Source organism: Catharus ustulatus, chromosome 3 (assembly GCF_009819885.2).
Source record: "Catharus ustulatus isolate bCatUst1 chromosome 3, bCatUst1.pri.v2, whole genome shotgun sequence".
Classification (NCBI taxonomy): Eukaryota; Metazoa; Chordata; class Aves; order Passeriformes; family Turdidae; genus Catharus; species Catharus ustulatus.
Genome location: NC_046223.1, coordinates 43,294,025 through 43,320,047, shown reverse-complemented (window position 1 = coordinate 43,320,047; position 26,023 = coordinate 43,294,025).

Below are 26,023 nucleotides of genomic sequence, written 5' to 3'. Positions count from 1 at the left end.
TGCTTGCCCAGCCCTGCTTCTTTGCAAGCTACTGAAGGGCTGTGAGACCACTGAGGCCATCTTTTCTCACAGGTAACAGGCACAGCTCCTCCCCATGTACCTTAACTGCAGGGAGTGACCATGCTGTCCTCCACCACCTGTGGAGGAAGGCAGAGACTGTGCCAGGGGCTCCTGGATACTGGTTTTTACCTTGGGTCAAGGTTTAGAAGAAAAACATTTTCCCTTTTGAGAGACATTTTGAGATGCCTGAACTGTAAGTGAAACTTGAAAACATCTGTCAGTGTATCCAGAATTTTCTTTGCAAGACAGAAGGCAGCAGCCTTCCCCAACAGCCCAGCATGCCTGAACAGGGGATGCTTTTTCCCCCCTCTGTCTTCCCTCTATCTCTTTGTTAACAGGTAAAAACCTGTCCTAAGGGCTGGGCCCTTGTTGAAAAATACAGCTCAATTTAGAAAAAAAGCTTTGAGGAAACCCCAGCCCTTGGCAATCCCTAATGAATATCCTAAAGGTCTGACCTTTTCCTCTGGGATTCTCCTTCCCCTCTCCTGACGTGAGTAGGCAAGCAGTGCTGGGAGAAAAAATAGAGTGGAAAGCTTCTGAAGTCAGACATCCCAAGCACCACAAAGTACCCTTGCAAGGCCTTGTTATAATCATTGCTTGCTTGCCCCATATGTCTGGCCATCCAAAAGGTTTAAGGAGTAACTGATCTGATAGCCTGTATGTGCCATTGATTTGTTAAGCTGAAGGTTTTTTTTTCTTAAATCCTATTAACAATAGCATTTGCAGAAGGAATGCAGATTACCCAGGTCTAATTGTATATCATTTGCATGAAGAATGAATTAAAAAGCAGCTTTGCAACACATTGACTCGGGATGTTATTGAGCCATTGAAGTCTCACGGCTGTGAGGGTTGGAGCTATTTAATTGGTGGGGGTGGGGTGTGTGGCTGAAGAGAAAATAGCGGAAAAGAGGTGTTTTAATCAATGGAGCAGAGAAATCACAACTGTTAGGAGATGCAAGATTATTCCTTTCAGGCAAATAACCCAACCAAATAACTCAAGGTCCAACTGTATGAGAACTTTGCTGAATGAAAACCTGGTATTTGAATTGAAGGGGGACAGTCATCTGGGAGAGTTCAATGCTGGTGCTTTCCCAGGGCCAGAGTTACGGAGCTCTGCTCAGGGACTACCTTCAGCTAGGGGCACCAGTTGTTTTATTTTATGTTTTTTCTGTGAGACTTGCATAGTTGCTCCCAGCTGCAGCAGGGCAAAAATGATGACAGAAGCACTTAACCAAATGGGATGGGATCTCGTAACTCTGTTCTTACCTGGCTCAAAGGCTGGCAGGGTGGCTAAGGCATTTATTTTTCCTCTGTGAACTGTTAAGTCTCAGATACAGAAGGGCTTTGCTGTGTTACTTTCAGGCAGGGCTTGAATCTGGAGCATTTTTGTCACTGAAATATCTCTGCTTTTCACCTGACCACCAGGCTGCTGCACAGAGGGATATCTAAGTCAGGTAACAGTGATGCTGCCAAGATCTTCAGGTCCACTCTTCTTTCAACAGATAACCATAGACACTGCCCAAAACCCTTGTGATGTTCGATTTCTGTCCCCCTCATGTGCTGGGTAACAAATGCTTAATCTCAGTACTCTATTTCCCAAGGAAATATATGTTAATGCAAGTAAGAATAAAAACTGCACACATTTGAGGCAGACTGTAGGATTTTTTAATGTCACAAGATCTTAGGTACAGAGAAAGTAACTGAATTCCAATCATGGGGGAAAACAGACAGGCCGTTAAAAATGATGGATTAGTTATTCCCATGACATATGCTTAAGATACACATTCAATTAATTGCATATCCACATTCTAAGTTTCTTGGATACCAACATGTCTCTTTGCTTTTGGAGGTCAGATTTTTTTTTTCTTTTTTTTGAAAGGCAACCCTCATCTAAAACCTGTTGAGAGGGCTGTCCTCTTGGATGCCAAACAGTCTTGTGGTATTTAAGGAGAGGAGGGCAATTTGCTGGCAGGCATTAAGGTATATTAGGCCAAGCTCTTGAACATGGTATACTGAAAATGAAGCGGACACATGATAGCTGGACCACACAACATGCATATTTGTCACAATTCCATGAAAGCGACACTTGTGTAAATAAAACTGGCAACTATTGTAGATGAATTACTTATTTATTCACTGCAATATTAATTGCTTAAGTTTCAACTACACCATCATCAGTCAATCTGAAATTCAGCTACCATATCAAACACAGTATTTAAGGCAAAAGGGAAGGGCACAAAATGGGAATTCCCTAGAAAAAACCCAAACTTCTAGGCCTACAAATATGGACCATGAAGAAAACCATTTTGGCAATCACAAACTCATGTTGAATCACATTAGTACTGAAACTTATTTTCAAGAAACAGTTCCTCTCTGCTTCAGACCATGAGATACAAACCAGACACCTTTTTTTTTAGCTCAGTGTCAGCAGAGAGAAACTTAGTGAATATGCCTGATTTGTAGCATGTCCTTTACTGCTGACAAGAATGGATATGCAACCACTTAATCTATAGTATTTCATGTAGCCCTACAGACTGAGGTCAAGCTTAGATGGAAGGACAGTATCTTTCCTTTATGAGTCAGGCAAGTCTTTTAAATTGTAGAACATATTTTGACAGTACATGATAGTGGGAGATTCTCATCCCTACCTTTGTTCACAGCTTGCATCTATGGTACAGACACCTGTATGTGTGTGTCACTGTCAAAAAAGAGCTTTTGGGTTTGTTGTCATGGAGTCAGGGAGCTGAGGGGAAGCAGGACTGAGAGGACCCTGAGAAGCTTTGGAGTCCTCCTTCCTGCTCTGGGTACAGTCCAAAGGAAAGTTGACAGGTGGTCATCTCTTATTGTTTTGAAAAGATACCAGTGCAGAAGGTTGAAAGTCCAAGTAGACTTGTATAGACATATCATTAAAAAGTTTTCCTAAATCTGAGCCTAGGTTGCAAACTAAGCCAGTCTCTACTTGTGCTGCCTCGCTGGAGCAGGAGAACAACATACCACTGTCTGCTGTGAGCAACCTTCTGCATACCAGAAGATGGTGATTTGGACAAAACAGACCCAATTCTTTTGATACCCAATAAGTTGCATTCACCAAATTTTTACCTTCCTACCTTGCTGTTCCTCTGGATTGCTTTAATTTTCTTTTCTTAGTTTCTTGTTTTAAAATTCAAATTTTAACCCTGCAACACATCGAAGACCCTCCCAAATCTGTGGTTACTGAAATTTTAAAGCGCGTGCCATATCTCATATCTCACTCTCTGAAGGAATTGATGGCATCCCAGAGCAGCCCCTTGAATAGTAGTTCTCTTTTCTCCATGGGTGTTCTCTTCTAATTTGACAAAGGATTGTTAATAATACTTTTTCTGAGCAGTGAAGCACCAAGGAAAGTCAGGCACCTGATTTTGGAGAGAAGCAGTCTTTCCCAGCTGTTCACAATAATGCATGTGTAAACAGCTGGGCAAGCAGGACAGGCAGACATTTATGATAAATACCTGCCTCTCTCTCACTGCAAACATCATGGAGCATTCCTCTGACGTGTGCACACAGTCCCAAGTAAAGGATTCAGTTCCTCTCTTGTGGCAAACTGAACATGAAATATTACATGTAAATATTAGAGATGTACCCTGATCTTTAAAAAATGAGTAAAATCCTTTGACGTTGCAAACGTTAATTAGAGGTTAATACATAAAAAATGTGATATCTTGAAGACCCCCAAATTTTATTCAGCAATAAATGGTGGGGTTTTTGTAGCAACAGTCAGTATTTCTTTGCTTCTCTAACAAAGATATTTGAATGCTGATTTGTCTAAAATCTGAAGCAAGCTTTAGCTATGCAACTACTAAGATCACCTTCATAGAATATTATTGTTATACATACACTGAATGTTCTCCACATTAAATACAACCACTAACACAGACATGCACAGAGCTCTACGTATATATAAACTTCATATTTTCTCCTGGGATAATCTGCCAAGAATGCTGTGGAATCTGTTACATCCTCTTTAATGTTTGTAGGTTTTTTTGAATCATTTTTATGTTTGTTTGCTTATATCCTGCCTTGTAACAAAACATCCGTTATTTCTTAAATTTAGCCCTCCCTGTTACAGAGGTGTATATTTTGCTAACAGGCTATCCTTCCTGCTAGCAAAATATGCACCTCTCTGTGATGTGAGGCAAACAGAAGAGCTTCTAAAGTGAGACCTGGGCATCTGAAAAGGGATAAACTAAGGAATTCTCAATGAAGTTTTCTTTCAAAAGAATATTGAAGATGCATCTCACCTTCGAAGTCGTAAGAAATTATTTTAGATGTTAGCTGCTATTAAGAAATGCTCTTTCCACTTGGGCATGACACAAATAGAGAAATGAGGCTGAAGAGTGAAGTTAATTAAAGGCAAAGCAAAATGTTGAGAAACAGTTCAGGCAAGCCTGGGAGACTCCTGAGCAGTCTTAATGCTTGAGTCATGCTTTGTACCACCAATTAAGTCTGCATCAGCTATAACAAAAAATTCCATACACCTATGTAAATTTTCATTTTGAGTTTATAACAGAGCTAACAACCTTGGTACAGAACATTTTCTGGGTATTAATGGCAAACTGGGGTTAATGGTCCTTGTCTGCACCTTGAGCCATCCACACCTCCCAAATGGTTATTAATCCCTGGGGTAGGACTGTGCCTCCGTAGTGAATGTTAGATACTATTTTAATCAATGCAGGTTTATGCACTGACAGCTAAATGTATCACTCATAAATTCTGCTATTATGATGCAAATAATTTTAAATATTAAGTAGCAATGTTCTGATATATATTATGTGTTCACATAAAGGTCCAGCGGTCTCCAATACATTTGATTTTCATTTTTTTAAAAGCACTTTTTGTCTCTCATGTATGCAGAAGAAATGGTGTAATGAAATCTTATGCGCAGAGATTATTCAGTCTGGCCACAAACACAGCTACAGATCTGTCTTCCCTTTCTTTCCTGCTATACCCATTTGCTGCAGTGTGTTCAGTATGATACTACAACATTCTCTTTGTGAAATCTGTAATGCTTGGATATCGATAGAGTGCATCTCTGAAGGAGAGTTGCAGGTGACGTGTTTTTTATGTAACATCTTCTGCTTATTCACTGCATCCATTTTTTAATGGCACAAAGACTATTTCAAGATTTTAAGCTATCAATGGTCATTAAAATATCTTTTTGCTTTTTATGACATAGGGAAAAATGAAGACTACTGTTTGCTTTCTTTTTTCTTTTTTTTTCCTTTTCTGAAAAAAATATGACAAAATCTTTTCAGGTTCGGAACAGTCATCACTAGAAGCAGAGAAGAGGGAATGAGACCAGACAGGGGTTTGAGATTCTGATTTATTACATGCATGATACTTGTGATGGGAAGCCAAGGGTCACTAGACTTGGGGCTGACCTTGGCAAAACACTTCAGCTGTCATTCCCTTACCTGTGTGTGCTTTAGTTCATTCCAAGTTTGTAAGTATCCTTTGCTCTGGAAAGGTTGTGTTGGATCACTCAGCAGCATCTAGGCACCTGGAGTTCTTCTCCCTTCAAAATTGCAGAGTCACAAAAGTAATTGGTGCCGTGGAAGAGTCCAGAGCTGTTTGTCTGAGATAGCTCAACTTCCTAAAACCTGTAAGGGTCTCCAACACAGGCTCCCTGTGCACAAGAATGGGCTACCACATGGCAAGGATTTGAAATGTGTGCAAGCTGTTAATACTCACTTGCAGGGCAGGTCCTGGGCAGCAATTTATCCTCTGCTCAACTAGTTCTAGGGACCAAATTCTCACCTGATTTCAGTCAGCAGCTAACATTTTCATGAATGAAAATTTGGTTCACAGCCTCTGATCTTTGTATTATGCAATTTTTTGACTTCTTAATTCCAATGAAACATATCCCACTACTCCAAACTGCTTGTTGTGATAGCATAAACCGGTTATGACAAAAGCATTTTGTCATTCATCTCAGAAAAAAAGAATGGGTAGAATACTGATCAGTAATATATAGCAGTCTTTGTATTGCCTTTGTATTTGTGCAGCAATAAATACTTGAGATTTGTTGATAAATACCTTCATTTTCCAGACTCAATTACCATCATTCAATTAATCAGATTTTCTAGTTAGCACATTACATGGTGAAGCAGCCCCTGCATTCAGACACACAAATGACTGAAAATAACTTCCTGCTTTGAGATCCATGTGTCAGCATCTGTCAAATTGTCAACTAATTTTAAATTTTAATTAGTTTCAATTTTTTTAAAGCTCTTAATGCTTTCATTCCAGACAGAACTCCAGCCTTGAGCTGCAGGATTCCCTCTGTACCCTGTTTGCTCCAGCGCTATCCAACCTGGTGTAACTGTAACAGGATCTGACCTGTATGTCTCAGGAAATGGTTAAATGAGGATGGGATCACCCATAAAAATAGGAGATGGAAATTTCCTCAACAGGAGAACGTGCTGGCAGCACAATGAGGAGACTTCTAATAGGAGAGTGTCTGTCAAATCTACCTGGGCTTTAGGGCTGGACTGACTGAGCCATTCAGCATCCCTGTGCACCTGATAAGGTGCCAGGAACTCACACTGCCAGGACAGCTGCCCTGAAGGTGTGCTTACCCCTGAGTGCCTTGTGGGGCTGGGGACAGCACAAAGACCCCGTGACCTGCCGGTTAGAAAGTGAGAGCAGATGGACATTGGCACGGCCGGCACATCATGTCTGCGTGGAAAATATCTGGGGGAAAATGTCTCCAAAATACTCTGCTGCAGGTGTGAAACGTGCACCCATCCAGTGGAAAATTTTCAAGGGAAGCTATGAGTGTGTCATTGCTATAGTATTCACACATAACATCATGTAAAGTTAAAATCTTAATCCTGGCTTTACCCCTGCAAAGGGTCTCTAACACGCGTTTTGTGTGTTAGCAAGCTCCCTCCCTATTATTGTGATTGAGTTTTAATAGCACTGGCTTTCATGATGATAGGGAGAGGGAAGTGACAACAGTGACCTTGAGGTAACAATAACCTTGAGGTAACAATAACCTTGCAAGCACATAATGCCATTTATCACTGCATAGCTCCTTTCATTAGGAGATCTGAAGCTGCCTTACAAAGATAGGCTTTTGCAGCACTGACACAGTGAAGCCCTAATCCCTTACTGGGACACTGTGATCGTATCACAATGCAAATCATTACCACCATACACTCCCTATATTGGAACAGTTTGATGTCTTTTGTTGAGGAAATTATCTAATTAATATTTTTCATAGTTTTCTTCTTTAATCCCTGCTATTATCTTTCACTGCTATCTACCCATCTGTTTTTCTAAGCATTCGCATTTTCTCTTTCATTATGTGTATAAACAGACCCCTTTCTAAAGAAAGGAGATGTATTGCTTCTTTTTTTAATATCAAATTATTTTCTGCAGAAAAGATAGGCAAAAGACAATTCTCATTTGGTGTATAAATAAATAAATAAATGTGGTTGTTAAATTCTGCCTTCAGGTAATTTACAAATGAAATCTGCTAGTGGTCAATGCCTATGCAAATCTGTGAACTACAGTGCAATAGCTCTGTATCATGGAAAGATTTGCCACATCTGGATTTGTAGCAATTCAACTTACAGTGGGCAAGAAATCATTAAATTAATTTCTTTTTCAAACCCTATTGGGTGCTTGCTAAGTTCTGCGCAGCCGTTCTGGAGACTGCCCTCTCGCAAAACTGTGACCTTTGTAAAAGCTAACCTATATTTTATTTCCCTTTATTTTATGGATACTAGATTCCCATTAATTTATTTATTCAGCCCCATCACACAGATTGCTCACCTGCATCCATCTCTGTGGCAGCAGCAACCTTGACACTCCTGGCTGCCAGAGGCCAAGGACTCCCTCAGATTAGATATATGAGTCCCTGTGGTGAACCCAAGATGAATGCACCCTGTGTGCACATATAGCCCTTGCAGATGCTGAGCCCTGGCAGAGGCAGCAGAGGGGGCTCAGGTGTGGTTAGGGTGCTCTCAGTGCTCGCTGGGATGTGGTTCAAGGAGAGCATGTGGTTCAGTGTGCCCACAAGTGAGGCATCTGCCTGCCACAGTGGCTACCCTTGGTTTATTCCAGCTTCATCCTGATTAGCATCCAAGTAGCAGGAAGGGGGCTGGGAGTCGGGATTAAAAAGCATGTTTTGTTTTTTTTTTTTTTTCCAAACTGAATCCAGGATGTTGAACTGTGTTAATGAAGAGCAGGTGAGCAAGTGGGTATGTGGCAAATATGTTCCAATGTAGCTCTTCCAATTATCACTTTTAATTTACAATTCCTGGCAGGATTTATTTATTCTCGCTCAAGAGTCCCTGCTAACACCTTGCCAATACAGAAAGCCTCCTTTTCAGAAAGGCAAACCTTTTCAGAAATGACTGAAAGAGTTCTAATGGAGACTAGGCATTCTGATACCTTTGTCAGCTTTGCCACCCAGCCTGGTTGCTACTGTGTGCCCCTGAGTGTTCCTGCGTGTCTGCTGAGGCACTCACTCCATGCTGCAGGGAGTGCAGAGAGCTGCAGACACTGTGCAAGCTGTCCTCACAGGTCAGTGGCCACTCACGAAACATTCAGATGTCGCTGAAGTGCTCCTCCAAGGTCTCCTGCCTGCCTGCCAGACTCATCCTGGCTTTCCAGGATGCAGGTCATGCCCAAACTCTCCCAGGGTGGTGAGAGAGCTGCAGGGAGCAAGGGAGACTGTGGGCTCTCCCCACCTGTGCCCAGCAGCTACATGAATGAAGATGTGTTCCAGTTGTGGGGGCCTCCTGGCTTTTCCCAGGGCTCCCCTCCATCCTGGCATGGCATGAGCACTGGCGAGCCCCGGCTTGTACACCTGCACAGCCCTGGCAGACCCATTTGGAAGGTGGTCTGGGCTGGTCTGCAGGTGCCAGGTGTGCAGTGCTACCAGAGACCAGCCGTCCCTGCCCAGCCCTCAGTCCCCAGCAAACTGCTGTCCTGTCTGTAATTGCAATATTACACAGGCTCACAAGAAGACAGTTTAATAGCTGCCGTCATTTGTCTTTCACAGCAAGCTGCACATCCGAAACAGGGTGATTAGAGAAGGGCTGAGGGCTGGGAAGGGTCGCCTTGTTTCAGAGGGCAGTCACATAAAAGGGAGCTTTTACAATTTGAGTACAGTAACATTTGCATGGCCATGCTTAATCTGACAGTTATTTATTGCTCTGGGTTAGATAAAAAACCTCCATGTAGAAAAGAATCGGGGCCTGAACTCAGTATGTGCCAAAATCCACAGATGGCCCTTTTCTCTGGCATGAGGGCTTGAGAAATGCAAGACAGACCTTCAGCATTCACAGGCTGTAGAACCTGTACCTGCTCCATACCTCCATATCTGCTCCCTGTGTCTGGCTCCTGCATCCTCACCCCAATGGAAAAATGGGATGGCAAATCAAAATGGTGGCACAGAGGAGAGAAGATTTTAGATGGCAAGAAAATAGCCATAGAGGCAGTTGTGCTGGGAGGTGGGGTCTGGAGCTATTCCAGAACTTTAATTCAATTAATCTGCATCGGTTTTTCAGAGAAGAATCTAGGTTCTGGAGAAGAAAATTCCCTGGGATATTTTTTGAAAGGAGACATTTGAGTTTTCAGTTGGAAACAATGCTTTTAAGAGTTTCCATAACATTCAATAGGCTATCCACATTGCCCATAGCCTAAAGACAGCTTTGTCTATTTTCTTTAATTGTCTCAGAAAATGGAAACTTTTAATTTTTGTGCAGCACAAAATAATTATTTTTGAGCTAGCAAACTGGTGTCCCAATTACTTAGATAGCTGTTAAAGCCCAACTGGGGCTGAGGTATAGTTTTGGAAAATGAGTGCTGGTCCTTGCAGGGTTGCAGGGAGAAAGATTAATCCTCCTGCTAGAGGGAAAAGGAGGACAGTAGAACCTAAAATTGGCAGGAGATTTTAAAATACTCAAAGGATGTCATATATCTAATTTCCTATACATGCTTCTCATCTACTTTGGGATATACCAGAACCCTGTATCTGAAAGAATAAGCAGAGGCACTTTCCTTTGGAGATTGGAAGTGCAGAGAGCTTCAGTGTTTCTTGACGAGAAACTGCCATCTCTTGGGCTGAGGCACACCCAGGTCAAGGGCTCTGATTGCATGGACCACACCAAAGGTTACACTTAGCTGGAGATGATGGCCTTGGCCCTCACTTGAGCTGACCAACCTGTCTCCAAGTCTGCTGCTCCTCTACATGTGTGGGAGAGGGAGCGAGGGAGCTGAAATTTCTGCATCTGGATAGTCCAATTGGTCAGATTAACCTTCATTAGCAAGATAGAGTGTCTTGATGAATCCTCAAGCCCCAAAATTTCTGTTCCAAAGAGACTAGGAATTTGAATTTCTCTAGGAAACCAAATCATTAACAAGAGGACCTAGAGCTATAAAAGACATAACAAATGTGAAAGACATGACAATGTGAAAGGTAATTCCAGCAGGTAGAATTAGCCATGAGCATTTGGCTTTCCTCCTCCTCCTCCACAGGCAATTGCATACACACAGTAACATTCTGCAAGCCCAAATACTGATGCCAATGGAAACACCAGATGTTCCTGGTGGGCCACAGACACTCTGTCCAGCTCTTACTGCCAATGCAGCAGGCAGCTCTCCTTGTGCAGTGTCTCAGGCAATGCTACCTGGTGGATACATTGAGGGGTTTCATGGCTTTTTGTCCATAAGGACGGAGCTCTCCCACTCTGGCATCACATGCCCGAAGTGTTGTCCACCAACATGTGTGATCGTTCGCCTTGGGGATCTCACTTTGCACTATTTACAAATGAACCTCATGTTTAAACACAGTCAGTCAACTTACTACGTGAAGAACTACACTTTGAATAAAATGTAGTTATTCTGAGAATATTTGACATCAGGTAAACTTAGTTTGTTTTATCCAGTTTGGTGTGAAAGACAGCCATATATGATGTTGGCAAAACCAACATTAGCAAGTCTAGGTTTGTACCAAAGCTTTTGGAGCCTTTGGAATCACACAATGTTTTGAGACAAGAAGTTATGCAAGTACATAGGATAGGAACTACCAAGAGGGAATGAGGGTCTCCAGGCTGTATTTCCACAACACAATTTCTTATTCCTAACAATAACATAAGCGGCTCTGATTCAGCATGTTTTTGCTCAAACACATGGTTTGCTTTTCTTGTTAGATGGGCAAACCACACACAGGGTCATCTCAAAGCCACAGGAGAATAATGTGGTTGCTCTGGATTAATTTTAGTGATATTGAATGTTGCCTGAGCACAAAATGTGCAGGGCAGGACAAATATATAACCACATATTACAACATGCAGCTATACTGTGGACTTGACATTGCTTAATTAAAAAAAAATCTGTCAAACTCCATTTACTCCAAAAGGAGGATGAAGGAAAGAAAGAAAAATTGTTCACTCTATTGTATTTTCAAAGCATTTGCCCTTTCAATGAATGTCATGAGCAGGGAATGTTTCCAGCGATCAATACTTGTAGGGGAGAAGCTTTCCAGCACTGCTGAGTGGCTTTCACAGCAGCTGTGATCAAGATGGAGGATTTGTTGTTTTGTTTTTTAATTTTATTTCCTTGGTCTGTAATATTCGTTGATGTTAATATTAATACAGACCTGATGTTCATCTTGTCTTTGCAATATTTTGCACAGAAAGGGTTTTTCTCCCAGTAAAATGAACAATGCCTGAGAATGCAGCAGAGGATGTGCTGACTGTTATTGGTTCCCCTACGATCAACAAAGGACAAGAAAGAGTTCAGGGAGAGAAAGGGAATGGCTCACAGCTCTGTCCTGTCAAAAGAACAGTTTAGCAGCAAACTGGAAAAGGGGCTCAGGTGGCAGATGAATGGAAGGTGCCTGCCCCATTCCTGGAAAGGCGGTGCTGGGCCCTAAGGCTCCTGCTGCTGCTCTCCAGGGATGGCTCCAGCTCTGGGCTCTCAGGTGGCTGAAGCAGCAGTGGGGGATCAGCTCAGGCCCAGCCTGTGAGCTCTCCCATGATCTGGCCACTCCACATAAGGCCAGACATCCCTGGGCAAGGGCTGGGAATGCATCTCCTGCTGTGCTGTGCGCTTGGGCTGCCCTGGGTGGGTACAGCCACTGCCTGTGGAAAATGGAGATCCAGCGCCTCTGAGGAAGGCACCATGAGCATAAAACACTCTCATTGGCAAGTCTTCTGGAAAGATACAGAGTGGCTTCCTGCTAGCTCCTCTTGATCTGACCATCCTGTTGTTGTGCTGATGAGATTTCCACACTGATGCTTCGTTTATGCTGAGCACAAACAGTGGCACACGATGTGTGGTCCAAGGAGATCTGAGCGAGTGAGCACTGAACCAAATCTGGGATGGATTAGGGCCTGTTATGGGATGTACATTGATGTTACATTTGTGTTGCAGCGCTGTAACATTTGAATCATGATGTCGTGATATGCAAGATAAAGGCTGGGGGGCCCCTTTATAGTCCGATCTTTATGGCTCTGGCACTGCACAGTGAAAAGCTGCAGAGATGAGAGGGAGCTGTGAGCAGGAAAGAGAAGCCATTAAATGAAAGTTCTGAGAGTGGTGTTTAGCATGAAAGACTCATAGGCTTGTGTCACGAATTTTTAAAGGAATTAGAGATAGGCTTGAACCACAACTCCTAGCTACAAATACCTTCACTTGGAGCAATATGGAGCCAGATTTATCACTTACACACAGTTCTGCTTGGACTTTTCCATCCTTTTTCTCTCTTTTTGGCCTTGTGGAAAGCCCACACTCTCCAAACAGCAGTGAGGGGATCAGGTCTTCACACAGAAGGTTGCAAACTCACTGTGTGGACTGAGTGAAGGCTTGCTGAAGAATAGCCCATTGCCCTGAGGGCAATTAGAGGACAGTCTCAGGGCTGGAAAAAAGGCAAAGGTGGGTGACTTGAGGTTGTTCACCTCTTACTACCAGCCTCACTGGCTGCAGCTCCAGGTTTACAAACTTTGTGATTCCTGCTGTGCCACTGCCTGGATACAAAAGTGAGCACCAGCTTGGGTGATCCAGAAGGATGTGGTGACAACTTCAGGTGTCCTGACAGCAGCTACCTGTGTGTCAATGGACTTCTCTTGGTGCAAACTAGGTCTTAAAAAAAAAAGAAAAAAGAAAAAGAAAAAGAAAAGAAAAGGAGAGAAAAAAAAGGCAGAAAATCTGGATTTAAAAGTCCAAGTCCACAAATACAGTAATTTGCCAAAATTCAACGAATTGTGGTTTTGTATTTGTGTTTTAGTAGAAAGATGAATGAGAAAGAGATAATTTGGAAAGTTTGATGTTCTGGACTTCATTTATTTTTGCTTCTAATTTCTACAAGATGTTATTTTCCTTGGGTTTATTCTGTCACTTATTCCCATGGTAGGACTGAAATTGGGTGGGGTTGTTTTTTTTGTGATGATGGGGTTGCAGTGACTGTGGCTGTGTTGCAGCACTGTACATTAGCACAGTAGCAACAACACTGGAGTTATCCCAGGGTGATCCCTGCTTGACACACATTTGATTCAAAGCAAGAGGGCAAAGTCCAGAAGACTTCTGTGCATCCCAGAGTGAGCTGCTGATAACCAATCCAGCAACACTATTATTTGTACTTCATCTGTGTTTTGAGACCAAACCAGGGGTCAGGTCAGAGTGTACTAATCAGGACATAGATAGGGAACAAAGACAGCCCTTTCTCTCAGTGCTCCTCTCAGAGACCTCATCCTGGGTGAGCTGGAATAGCTCCCTAGGCTGGTGGGTTTCAGCAAAGCAGAGCTGATTAGCTGTGGCTGAAGGTCTGGCTGTTGGCACCCAGACCTGTGGCAGATAAAGCACACAGGTACACACAGTGTGGCAGCCGTGGGCTGGGAGGGTGAGACAGCAGTGCAGGGCAGAGCAGCACACCATCCTGCTCACTGCTGCCTTGGCTAGCACCAAGTGGTGTTACATGGGTGACTGCTTTTCCTGACTACACAAAATGCCCCTGTCTCATGTGCAGGTGTATCAGGAGGACTCTTGTCTTGGGGAGACTCAGCTTTGGCAACCAGCAGGGATCTTATAATTCTCTGTTGTACAATCCCTGGGGTTGTCATCAGTGCCAGGTCAAAATGGCCAAGTGGGATGTACATAAAATGCTACCAGTCCAAAGTGCTGTTTGCTTTTTGCAATATTTGCTGCCCCTTTGAACAGATGTTAATTACCGCAACACGTATGGCAGAGGAGAACTATCTTGTGTGATTTGGTTTCTTTGCTGGATACAGTTCTGTTTCTCTGGGTTCCAATACCTTTCTTTGAAAAGACCCATCGTTGGCTGAAGTGGAATCACTGCTTTTGAAACCATTCAGAAGAAAGATATGCATCCTTGTTAAGGGGAGTGCTCCCTACCAAGGAAGCTGCCTGATCCTTCCCTCCATCCAGACAGCAGCTTGCCTGCTGGCTGCCCTGCTGCCCTGGCCATTGCTCATCTGCACAGTCCTGCCTCACCCTGTATCTGCCCTGAGTGACTTCACTCTCTGCCTACAATGGCCTCTCGGCATTGTACAACTGCTCTAACACTGTCGTCTGTTACTCCATTGCAGTATTTCAACACTTCCTACTGCATTTCCATTACTTTCAGTTATTACTTCTTTGCAGGATCTTCTGTTCAATCTCCAGTTGCGTCAGAGTTTCTCTGTATTACTTGATGCTTTTCCTTCTACTTTCCATTTACTTTTGCCCTGCTTCCCTCCTTCCCCTGTCTTACATGAAACATTTCCTGATCCTTTGCTTCATATTCCCTGTTGTGCTCCATCCCATGACTCACTGCACAGGAAATCTCAGTTGTTTGCTCAGGATTTTCTGGAGGGCAGACTCTGAGGTCTGGAGAGAAAGAGGGGTAGGACAGATTCAAAGAAGTTTGGAGGGACACAAGATCTATGCTTGCTTTCAAGCCTTCCCAGCTAATGCTCTTGAAAATAACCAATTGTTCCTGCTGGTTTTTTATTCTGTGTTATCTCCCAGGAATGGAAGCATGCGGTCCTCCACTCCTCCATGATGAGACATTCAGTATGGCACAGCTAACCAAAAAGCCTCAGGTTCAGCTTTCAGTTTTCAACTTCCTGTCTTTCCTAATCTGTAGAATACCTTCAGATGAGAGTTTTCCCATCCTTCTAGCTACAAGGTGCTGTGACTGTTGTGATGGGGAGGAAGAGGAAGCCTCTCACTTTGCTTGCTTGTGGTGGGATATGATGCTGATGGTGGTAGTGGAAAGCCCAGGTAGAAATCCCTGGTTTCTCCAGTCAGGAGTAATTTAAGAGAAAGAAACTTTGCTCCAGAACCAGCAGCACAGGAATTTGAATGTGGGTTTTTGCAGCTCTAACCAAACCCTTCCTTATACCAACTCCCCCAGACAGCTGGGAAAGAGACTGCTTTAGCTCCAGGTCCGATGGAGGAAAAATGTTTGAATTTGGCATGAAACAGCTCACTCTTGTTATTAATGACTGGGTGCTTGACTGTACCTGGTGAGTAGTTGTTATATGTGTTGGGAGCAGCACCTCTGTTGTGGGAAAGGGCCCTGAGCAGTACCTGGGGCTCAGTTCTCCGCTCTCTGCATCCTGCAGGAGAGAAATGACTGACTTTCCTGAATTCAGCTAGTTCTAGTTCTGGTCGCTTCAAGGTTGTGGAGTTCCCATATGCATTGCTATTTCTCTTCTGGAAAGGAAGAGATGTCTTGGAGAGAGCAGGGAGAAAGCAAAGGAGTATAAAAACACAGAGTTGTGACAACTCTATTCAGAAGTGTGGAGTGAGGGGAAGTGTGTTTCCACGCATTGCCCAACTTCCTGATTCAGGCAGTTCCTTTTGGCGAGCCCGGGGCGGGTGGAAATTTGCAGCGTTTTGTGTGTCAGCATCCCACGGCACCCTCCCCTTCCCTCTGTGACCTCTTCCTTCTCTGCACCGTACACTGAGCCTCAGGGAAGGCAGGAGCTGGAAACTGGGCTGCCCCGGGACTTTTCCAATTCATGAAAACTTGCTGCTGCCACCTAGACAAAGGAGATCTTAGAAGGGAAGGGAATCCCCTGAACTCAGCAAGTTCAAACTCCCGCTCCCATCATCCATGGCAGCAGTCTTGTCCTCAGAGGGAATTAGATTAATCACATTGTCCACAGCTTCAAGCTGCTTGCTGGGTGCTGCAAGCCCAGACCAGAGATCCTGAATGCTCAGAGGAAAACTCTGCCCTCTTGCCCTGCTAGTGAAGCCTCCATTATTTGTGTTGTGTTTCAGACAGCTGTCCCGGGTGGCTCTGGTCTTGTGTTGCCCAATGCTGTGCAAAAAATAGGAGCTTGTTTCTGCACTAAGGAGTTTGGGTTTTTTGATGAAGGAAACATCAGAGGTTGTATTTTATGAAGAGGTGAACTGAAAGTAGCAGAGAAAAGTAGTGACCTCCTTGCAAGAACTTGTTGAGGTCAATTCCTCAGAGGTTGTCTTAACTTGGAGGGGGCCAGTAAAACAACAGCACATGGTGACACAATGGGAATAAATCTGGGATAGGGCTGTAAGAAGTGGAATGTGAGGTAATCTGACTTTATTGCTTCAATTGTGTATAATTCAACTATCAAGAAAAACTGTAGGAGGTACCCTGGCCTCCTCCCCACTCTAAAAAAAAAAAAAAAAAAAAGTAAAAGAAAAACCACATTGCCTTGTCCAGGAGGACAAAAGTAACCTCCAGCTGTCACAGCGGCCTGAGTGTGCCCTCAGGCTTTCTGCACGTCTCAGACACCACCACAGACAGCTACAAGGTGTCCTGCCACCAGCACACACTGCTATCTTTAAGGCAGCAGCTCCCACAGATAGTAGTACTTCCTCTTAGCTTGAAAGGGAAATGCTCACCTCTAACTGGAATTCATGCATGTGTAAGAGTTAGTGGTAAGGCAAGGATGAAAGACTGGGAAAGGCAAGGAATATTTTTCTGGGAAGAGTTTTGCCATATCCTGTAGGGAGCCATTACAAGCAGCCATCAGCTTTGGGTAGAGAAAGTTAATAGTGGGAGCTTCCACAGGTACATGTGTCCATTTTTAGTGGACCTTTCAGAAACTGTTCATTCAGAGCCAACAACCTCAGGAAAAGTCTCAGAGCCACCTTGGACACAGAACTATAAACATATCTCTTTCTAAGATGCAGGAAACAGTACTTGGAAGTCATGAGTTTGCTCTCCTGTGTAGTCGTACCTTGTTCTGAAGAACACCCCTCTGACCTGTGTTGTGTCTATAGCACAGAGAAACTCGAGACAGGACCACAGGGCACAGGCAGTATTACACCAGCATCCACGTGGCATAACCAGCCCCACTGCTTCCTAACAAGACACAGATTTTCCAAAATAAAGCATGGCACTGCGGTGGGGAACTGTCTCCAGCAGCTGCAGAGCCCAACTGGAACATGTAAACTCACAGGGGAGGTCTCTGCAGAAGTGGGAATGAACCCAGTAGCTCGAAGTCGGGATTAAATGGCTAAATTTGCTCTCTTATGAGTAAAAAAGCACTGAGAGGAACAACACATCTCTTTTTGCTAGATGGGTAGTAGGACTAGAAAAGGACTTGAAGGAGTAAAACTAGATCGTCCCAATCTGTCAGTTTTGCTCTGGAATTTGGTACCATTTGATCCCTGCACTTGACTTAAACACCCCCTCTTTGATCACATGAATATTCTTCAGGCAAAGCAATGTTATTCATTTTATGTTTTGGGTTTTTTTAATCAGTCTGTCAGACTGATGTGCAGATTAAATACAGATGCTTGCATGGTTTTCTGTGTGACTTTTAGAGCAGAAAGACTATTATATTTACAGCAATTTCTTCTTTTGAGACAGTCGATGCTCCGAATCTATTTGAAATCCAAGAGTACAAGAGTCTCTGTGAGTGTGTTGATGGTCAAAACAGGAATGTTTGCTAAATTGCTGCAGCCGGAGTGAAGCTGAGCACTGACAGACACGATTTCCCTCTCTCCAGTGCACTCTGCCAAGCACTTAGTGTCCCTGTCACAGCAGTTCTGGGTCCATCCTCCGATGAGACCCACACTGAGTGTCCATAAATACACAGAGATGTGCCTGTGCCTGACAAGTGTCCGCAGGAAGCTGTCGTCACTTGGTTCCCAGCCTACTGAGTCCTCAGTAGTCTCAGCAAGCAGAGCCACATTGTTCAGACGAAAGGCTGCTGCGTGCTGCACTGCTAGTGATGGTCCCTGCGAACTCTCTGCTCAGCTGAAGCACACATGGCCAGGTAATGTGCTTTGGTGGGCAGAGCAGATCTTGAACCCATCCTCCGAACTGATCTGCTCTCTTGGTGACCTGCACGCAGTGATTTGGTTCCTAACACCCTGGGTTAAGTTACGTGTGCTGTGATGCTGACTCCTGTGATGCTCTCACACTGCTTACCAGTCCCTTGGCAACCCCAATGAGGGTGGCTCTAGACAGGATCCCCAGGGATGAGAAGTTTCCTCACTTAGCATGTTCTGCCCCAACAGAACTGCTCTGGCTCCCAAAGGAGGGCCCAAACATCACTTTCCCATCACCAGCAAGAGCTGTGTGTGCTGCCTTGGACTGTAAAATGGGGAGTTGCAGAGTTGCTTATCCCATAGTTATTGTTACAAGCTTGTTCCCTCTGACCTTCTGCACTGCACCCTGATCCTGCAGGGCTCACAAGACATTGCATCACACTGCAGTGTAAATCCCCGGACAATAAAAAGTTGATGTGTCTGAGGAAAACAGAGACAGCAACGTTTATGTGCTTTGAACAGCTATAAATGCACTGTGCTGCGGACAAGTTAAGTATTTTCATAAGACTGCCTTGGCTTTCTGTCATTGCTTAAAGGTTCCCTCAAGGCCAGTGTACCAAGAAGGCCCTGAGGAACTGCTCCAGCCTTGTGGTCTGTGTGCTGGAATTGATCTCAGCAGGGCACTTGTGGCTGCACAGCAGACCTTTCTCTAGACGCTCTGCAGTGGTGTTAAAGGCCCACACATTTCAGGGGCCAGTTAGCTGCTTAGGTGGTTGGTTACTTAATCTCAGACAAGAACACAGCCTGATCAAATACAGAAGATAATGGATCTCATAAAATGCAAAACAGTGATGCTGCAACAGTGGTGGAGAATTTCAAGCAGTCTCTCTTCTGTTCACAGATGGACCCTAGGTACTGTGTTTGAATACAGGAGAGTCCTTCCCACCAGATATCACTCTTTTCTGGCATCTTCCCATTCCCAGATCTTCTGTGAGATAAGGAGCCAATCCCTTCCTCTTTAAGCTCTTCACCAAGGGTATAATTCACTGTGAATGTGACAAAACTGGGCTTAGCATGTACACGAAACTGCAACGGACTCACCATTCCACAGAAGTTTAATCCCTATACATCTGAGTAGAGGCGGGAGAAAAGGTCTGTGAGGCAGATGCTTTTAAGGAGAAGCATCTGCCTTATAAATTTATAAAGGCACCCAAATGTCCTTGGAAAATGTTCCCACTGCTCCTTAATCAGAAATGTATTCTTTTGAAGCCATCTGGGACATGCATGTTGTCCATTTCAGCTCAGCCAAGCAGAATTGTCATCACTGTGGTTCAGAGCGTTCCCTCTTCAGTGGCTTATTTTGTACAAGGTCATGAAGATGGATTAAAGAGTTGATAAAAAATTTTGGAGCAGTTCTGCCCAAATTCTGTAGAAGGAGATTATGTGAAAGTATAGAATCAAATGTCAAAAATATCCTTGAATTTCAAGTGATACTGCTGTATTTCTAGAGAAATATGTATCAACAGCCCGCTCTATCCTTGCACGAGTTTTATCTTTCTGTCAGTGCATTTTTTAATATGAGTTATTTTTTGGTTTACACTATGAGCAGAATTCTTCCACCCTGGATTACTCCACAAGTTTTTTATAATATGCTGAACAACTGTAACCATAAGTAGTAGTAACAATATCCCTGCATAACCTTTTAATTTTGTTCATGGCAAAAGTGTGATACTCAGTTTCCAGTTCCTTCCTTCCTGCTTTCTTTTGTGTGGTACAGGCTGGGATTTCACCTGGTTCAGTACTGCTCTTAGGACTCTTTAAAGCTCTGATTTCTTCCCCTTTTCCTTTTCCAGTCCTGGCTAGCAGAATAGCCCCAGTGCAGCAAGTTTGGGTCACAGTCACTCTGGAGTAACAACTGAATGGGAGCAGAAGGGGATTGTGGCTTCCACAGCAAACTGATGCTGGTTGAGGTTGGATCCTGAACATGTCCTTGGAGGAGAAGCATTTCCTCCTGTATGTCCTTTGATCACTTCCAGAGACACACAAAGAGCTAGCACATTGTCATTAGGATGAGGTATTAGAATAGTCTGAACCCAGGAAATTTCTACTTGATCTCATACCAGGAACTACTTGCCTAATAACACAGGGCTCTTCCCAAAGACTGAGGGGGGACTTTCCAGATCACAAGCAGTTTTTTGAGTAATTCTAAAATCTATACATCAAAGTGACATGTCTGGGTACAGCCCAGATAAACATTCAGGTACATAATTCCCATGCATGTTGTAGCCTGCCTGGGTGGCCAACAAGCAGTCTGTGTTAGGAAGAGTTCGGGAGGGATGTTAATCTCATATGGAGTGCCCACAGACCCTCTGATACAAACCCTAGTGGTGGAACAAAGCCAGCAAATTAGAGATTTCACAAAATGGGATATTTCTGCAGAAAATCAAAGTGGGAAGTTCTCAATTAGCTACACCACCAGCCAAAGAGGGAAAATAACAATGGAATGAGAAAAAGGCTGAAAGAGCATCTTCTTGTGCAGCCCTGCCTCCTCACTGCAGACCTGTTCTTCTCTCCCTAGCACCATCTACACTAATGCCTCATTGGTTGCAATCGTTCAGAAACATTTTGAAGCCTTCTCACAGGATATCCCTGCATCCATCACAAATTTGGATAAGCAGCCACAATTGACATCTCGTCTAAAAACTCAGGAACCAATTCCTTTTGGCAAACAGACGTGAGCATAGGTCTCCTAGAACTCCATACTTTTCTTTCAGAGATACTTAATTCTCATGTATCATTGAACAATTATTGTTGTGGTAGAACATCCAGAGGCAAGGAGGAGTGTGGCAGGTGCCTGACAGATGTACATAGCAATAAGTTGCCTATCCTGGAGTATTTATAATTGAAGCAGACAAACAACACACAAAGGGCAGGGGGAAATGTGAAGCAGGCAGTCTTTACAAAGACACACGCAGCTGCAGGAGGCCTGGCCCAAAGACACGCTTCTTATTCTGTGACAGATCTCAATATCTGGTGTTTCCTAAACAAGGTAAATGAAAACATGAAGCTGAACACTCACGAGTGAAAAAAGATAGGAAAAAACAACCAGGTCTATTTGGCACAAATAGTTTCTTTACAACATTTGGTAATATTTTATTTTACTCAGCCTTTTTCCTTTGCAACAGAATCTGAAACTCTAGATCTCACTTGAAATATGTTTATTTAAAAACAAAAAGTCCCCCTAAAAGTTTTGTTTTAGGATATTTGGAAGCAACTCTGTTATTCTGTGTAAAGCTCTTAACAGACTGTGTTCTGGTAACAAATGTTTTGTCAAAGTATTACTAAGCAACTCTGTTGTTTCCAAGGCTTTTGTTCTCTGAAAGCATTTAACTAAATGATGCAGCTTCCATGAAGTGCCATACCCATTCTGTGAAACCACTCCACGAAGAGATTTGATGGAGCAAAACGTTCAGTATAAATAGTGGAATCTGGTCCAGCATGGAGCTTAAAAGAACAGTCCTGACCTTTATCAAAAAGGGCAGATTGAGATCAAGTTCCTACTCTAACCATTGTCACCTGCCTTCTCACCTGTCTTTACTTCAAAACTCAAGGGCAGTTGCCAATACTGTGGAATCCTGCTCCACCAGGGAATATCAGGTGTTTTCATTCAATGATAGCAGTGAAATGGTGACGTTTTCAATGGGAAGAACTTCTTGTTTTGGAGGTTAAGACCATTTCATCATTTGAGAATTGGCCATTTCTTCTCCTTAAAATATGACCTTCTTTTCTATTAATGATTTCAGATCAGCTATATGCAGCCATACATCTCTCTAAGCTATCTTTTTATTGTATTTTTGTGAGGGAACTGCCAAGGCCAAGCTTGCAAAGGTCAGATATTTTCAGGATGCTGGTCCTTTTGTCTTTCTCAGGAGAGATATTTGACCAAATAGATTTTCTGTGCTTTGTCAGACCTGCTGTCAGGACAGATCTCCATAAGAGTGCAGTGACTTGAAAACTGGAGTTCATCTTAATTTGGTAGGGTTTGTCTGACACATTCGATTCTACCAGCCCATAAGATATTTGCACAATACAAGAAGTTTTTCTAAAACCAACTATGCCTCATCATTCAGAATTCCTCACCTGCATTTAGTTTTAGAGTAGTGTAGGTTTAAAACTGTGGTATTGTGCAGTCTGGCCTAAAATTAGTTTATCTCAACCACAGAGCATTTGTCAGACTGTCTGCCACTGGGGAGTGTTGACTCACTAAGTACAAGTGGTCTTGAATCAGTGAGTTTCTTAGAGTCTAGGGTTTTGTAAGTGTGATGACAGCAAAGAAAAAGGTTATCTGTGCTTCTATCATAACCAACCAATGTGAAATAATTGTCAGAATAACAGTCTAAATTTCCTTCATTAGTTTTCTCACCCTCCTATTTTCCTGTCTCATTTAATCTAAAATATTTCATTGATGTAGAGCTGCAAAAAACTGAGATATTTTCAGCCAATGGTTTAGATTACGGCTAAAAAAGAAGATACAAAATGTGCTGTTACAATAAATACTGATTGCATAAACTACAAGTTTCTTAGTCATCTTCCTTAGGGCAGTCTGGAATCCAGCCAGAGCAGCCAGAGAGACCTGGGTGTTGGTAAAAGGTGTCTCTAAGGGGTGACACTGGAAATGGATGGCTTCCAGCCCTTCACTGAGCCCCATGGTCAGAGCCCGTGTCTGGGCACATCTTCCTGTCCCCTTCCACACTCCCTCCCCACGAGGCTCCAGCCTGGAGAAATGCCACTCAAGCAAAAATGAATCTACTTTGCAGAAATTGTGTTCATTGTAAGTTTAAAATAAAAGCCATCAGCGTCAAAAGGGAAAAAAAAGAAAAAAAAAGAAAAAAAAGAAAGGAAAAAAAGACAAGAAACAAGCCCTGTCCTACACAGCCACATTGCTGGCTGCAAACAGCTGAACATTAGTCAACCCTTGACTGCACAAAGAGAGACTGGTTGTAAACAAAACGGAGAGAGCTGAGACGGAGCTCTAACGAAGGCTATTGAAGTTTGTGCTCTCTGTAACTTGAAAGCCGCAAATGCTGAAAGAGCCATCTGTATTAAACCATGGCTGGGATCATGTTCATTAGCTGGTTGGCTGTAAATATAGCCTCCCCCCAACACAAAAGGTAACGCATGTCAGCTCAAACCATCACCAGCAGGTTTGTGTAAATATTTACTGGGCTGTTCAGACTGCTGTAATTTGAGGCTGTTGATGTCTCACAAACAAGTTAGAAAATGAGCTGGCAAGTTCCCGAAAACAGTGTCAGAAGGCAGCTCTGGTACAGTAGAGGGAATGGGAGCTTTGTGCTCATTTCTCTGTGAGCTGCAGGGCTTCCCAACTACTCCAGTCTAGCTAGTTTTTGGCCTCCTTACAGTCCAAACTCAGATTTAAATGTTTATAATATCTTACACTTTATTTTTTCTTTAGATTCTAGGAAAATGGTTCTTGGTAGTTTTGGATGTTATGACAAAGATGAAAATTTTTCTTTTCATTAATTTTTATTTCTTCTTTCATAAAAACACATCAGGTCCTAAAGCCCTTGTAAGAGGGCATCCACCTGAGTGAAACTTCTGCCCCAATCCCCTGTGGATCTTGGAGAAATGCTGGGGTAATCTCCATGTGGATAATCAACCACTGCATTGGTCTTTTGGGCTTGGGATGACTTCCCCAAGTATCCCAAGTCCATTGGAGAAAGCAGAGTAGAGTGGCTGAATATGGCACACAGTGTGTCTGCTAGTCCCAAGGGTGGGAGAGCAGAGAGCCACAGCCGTGTCTTCCCCAGGAGGCAGGGCACATGTCAAAGCTGTGACTCCAAGTCTGCCCACACACTTCCTTCCATCTGTGCAAGCTCCCAGTCTCCCAGGATGATATCTAACAGGCTCTTCCCAGGGACCAGTTTGGATGTGGGCATCTTACAAAGTGGGGAGTGAAAGCAGGGCCAGAAATTTCAGCTCTTCAGTCATGAAGACATGCCTCAGGACTGGAGGACAGTCTCTGACCTGTTTTACACTGTGGTGGGGCTGCAGCTTCAGCAGTCACCTTTCCCTTGTCTCCTTGAGGTGGAGGAAATCCCCTATTCACAAAAAAAGCCAAATCCAGGGAAGATCATCCTTCCTCTACACTCATGGTGTATGTGATGCCTGGGCATAATTTTGTATATCTACACAGTGATGATTATCTGAGTAGCCTTTTTTGAGGCACTTCTGTTTTTGAAGTGTGCTGGTTCCTAGAGTATTTTCTTTGGTCCTCCCAGTGGAGACAGCTGGGAGAGTTTAGGGTCCAGAGGTGATCTGCAGGTCCAGGGAGCAGTGGACAGAGCAATGCTCCTTGGGGCTGAAGGACAGGGAAGGTTGGTGCACTCAGCATGTGCTGTATGCCTGTAGGCCTGCTCAGCCCTGGAGGTACTCCCTGAGAGATGACACATTTCTCTCTCTCATGAAGAGTGCCATTGCTGAAATGAGCTGTAGGCATGGTCACAAGGAGTAGGTTTTTTTTCCAGAAGAGATTTGTTGACCTCACTGATGAAGAGCATCCCTATCAAAACAAAAACTTGGCATCTGAGTGGCATTCTCTGCATTTAAAGGTGATGGGGATTCCTGAGGATGCAGAACTGTTGTTGCAGGTCTTACAGAAACTCTGCAGCCCTCCTTGTGTGTGCAGGTGTGTGCAGCAATGCGAGGGGTGGGGTCTGTACGTGGCACACCCCCATTGCTTCCCTAAAACATGACTGGGTGCATGTGGCTGTCACAAGGTGCTGTACTACTGTGTTATACATCCTACCCCTGAACTATTATGTGCTGAGTGCTGCAGAGCTGTCCTCTCAGATCTTGAGATGGCTCAAGGCAGAGAGATTTAATTTCCCCCAGGGGAGTGCCCTGGTCTTACACAACCTCATGGTTTAGTCTAGCAGATTTCATGTGATAGACCTCAGAGTCTGGTCCTGTGATCTCAGTGTCTTACAATGTGACTCGTGCACTAATTCAGCCCTCTGAGAAGCCATCTGTGTAACACCCAGATAGTGAATCATTTCATTTGTTTGGTGACAGGGGACAGGTTTGCAGCCTCCACACCTAATTCAGCATTTCAGGTGATTTCCATCTGAGGTAGGGCTCTGTCACACCAAAATTTCAGCTCTGACAACCGTGTAAGGAGAAGGTGCTCATCCCACCCAGCCTTCATTGATGGCTGTCCTGTTCAGTGTGAGGAAGGCATTCATGTGCACGTGGTATGGATTTGGGGCAGCAACCCCTTTATTTAAAGTGGCAAAAACAGAGGTCTTACGATCCTCCTTATCAAAAATCTTCTTCCTTGCAGAGTTAAATGAAGTGGCTAGATTCCAGAATCACAGAAAGAACAGGTCCTGCTCTTCTGGTTACTGCAGGAAATGAATAATTTCCAGGACAAAAGACTAGATCTAGTCCTATGGAGGCAAAATGAAAACCCCATCTGCACTATGGCAATGCGTGGTGTGTATTGCATCAGTCTCCATTGGAGGACACTTACATTAGTGGCAAGAACTAGTTTACCATGAGAGCCTGCATTGTGGGAATCCCAACAGCAAGGACTGAGCTGGCTTGAAGAGAGAAGGAAATCCCTTTGCTTAAGGGATCACTTCCAATAGGTTAGACAGGAGCATGAATCCTGCTCTGTCAGTCA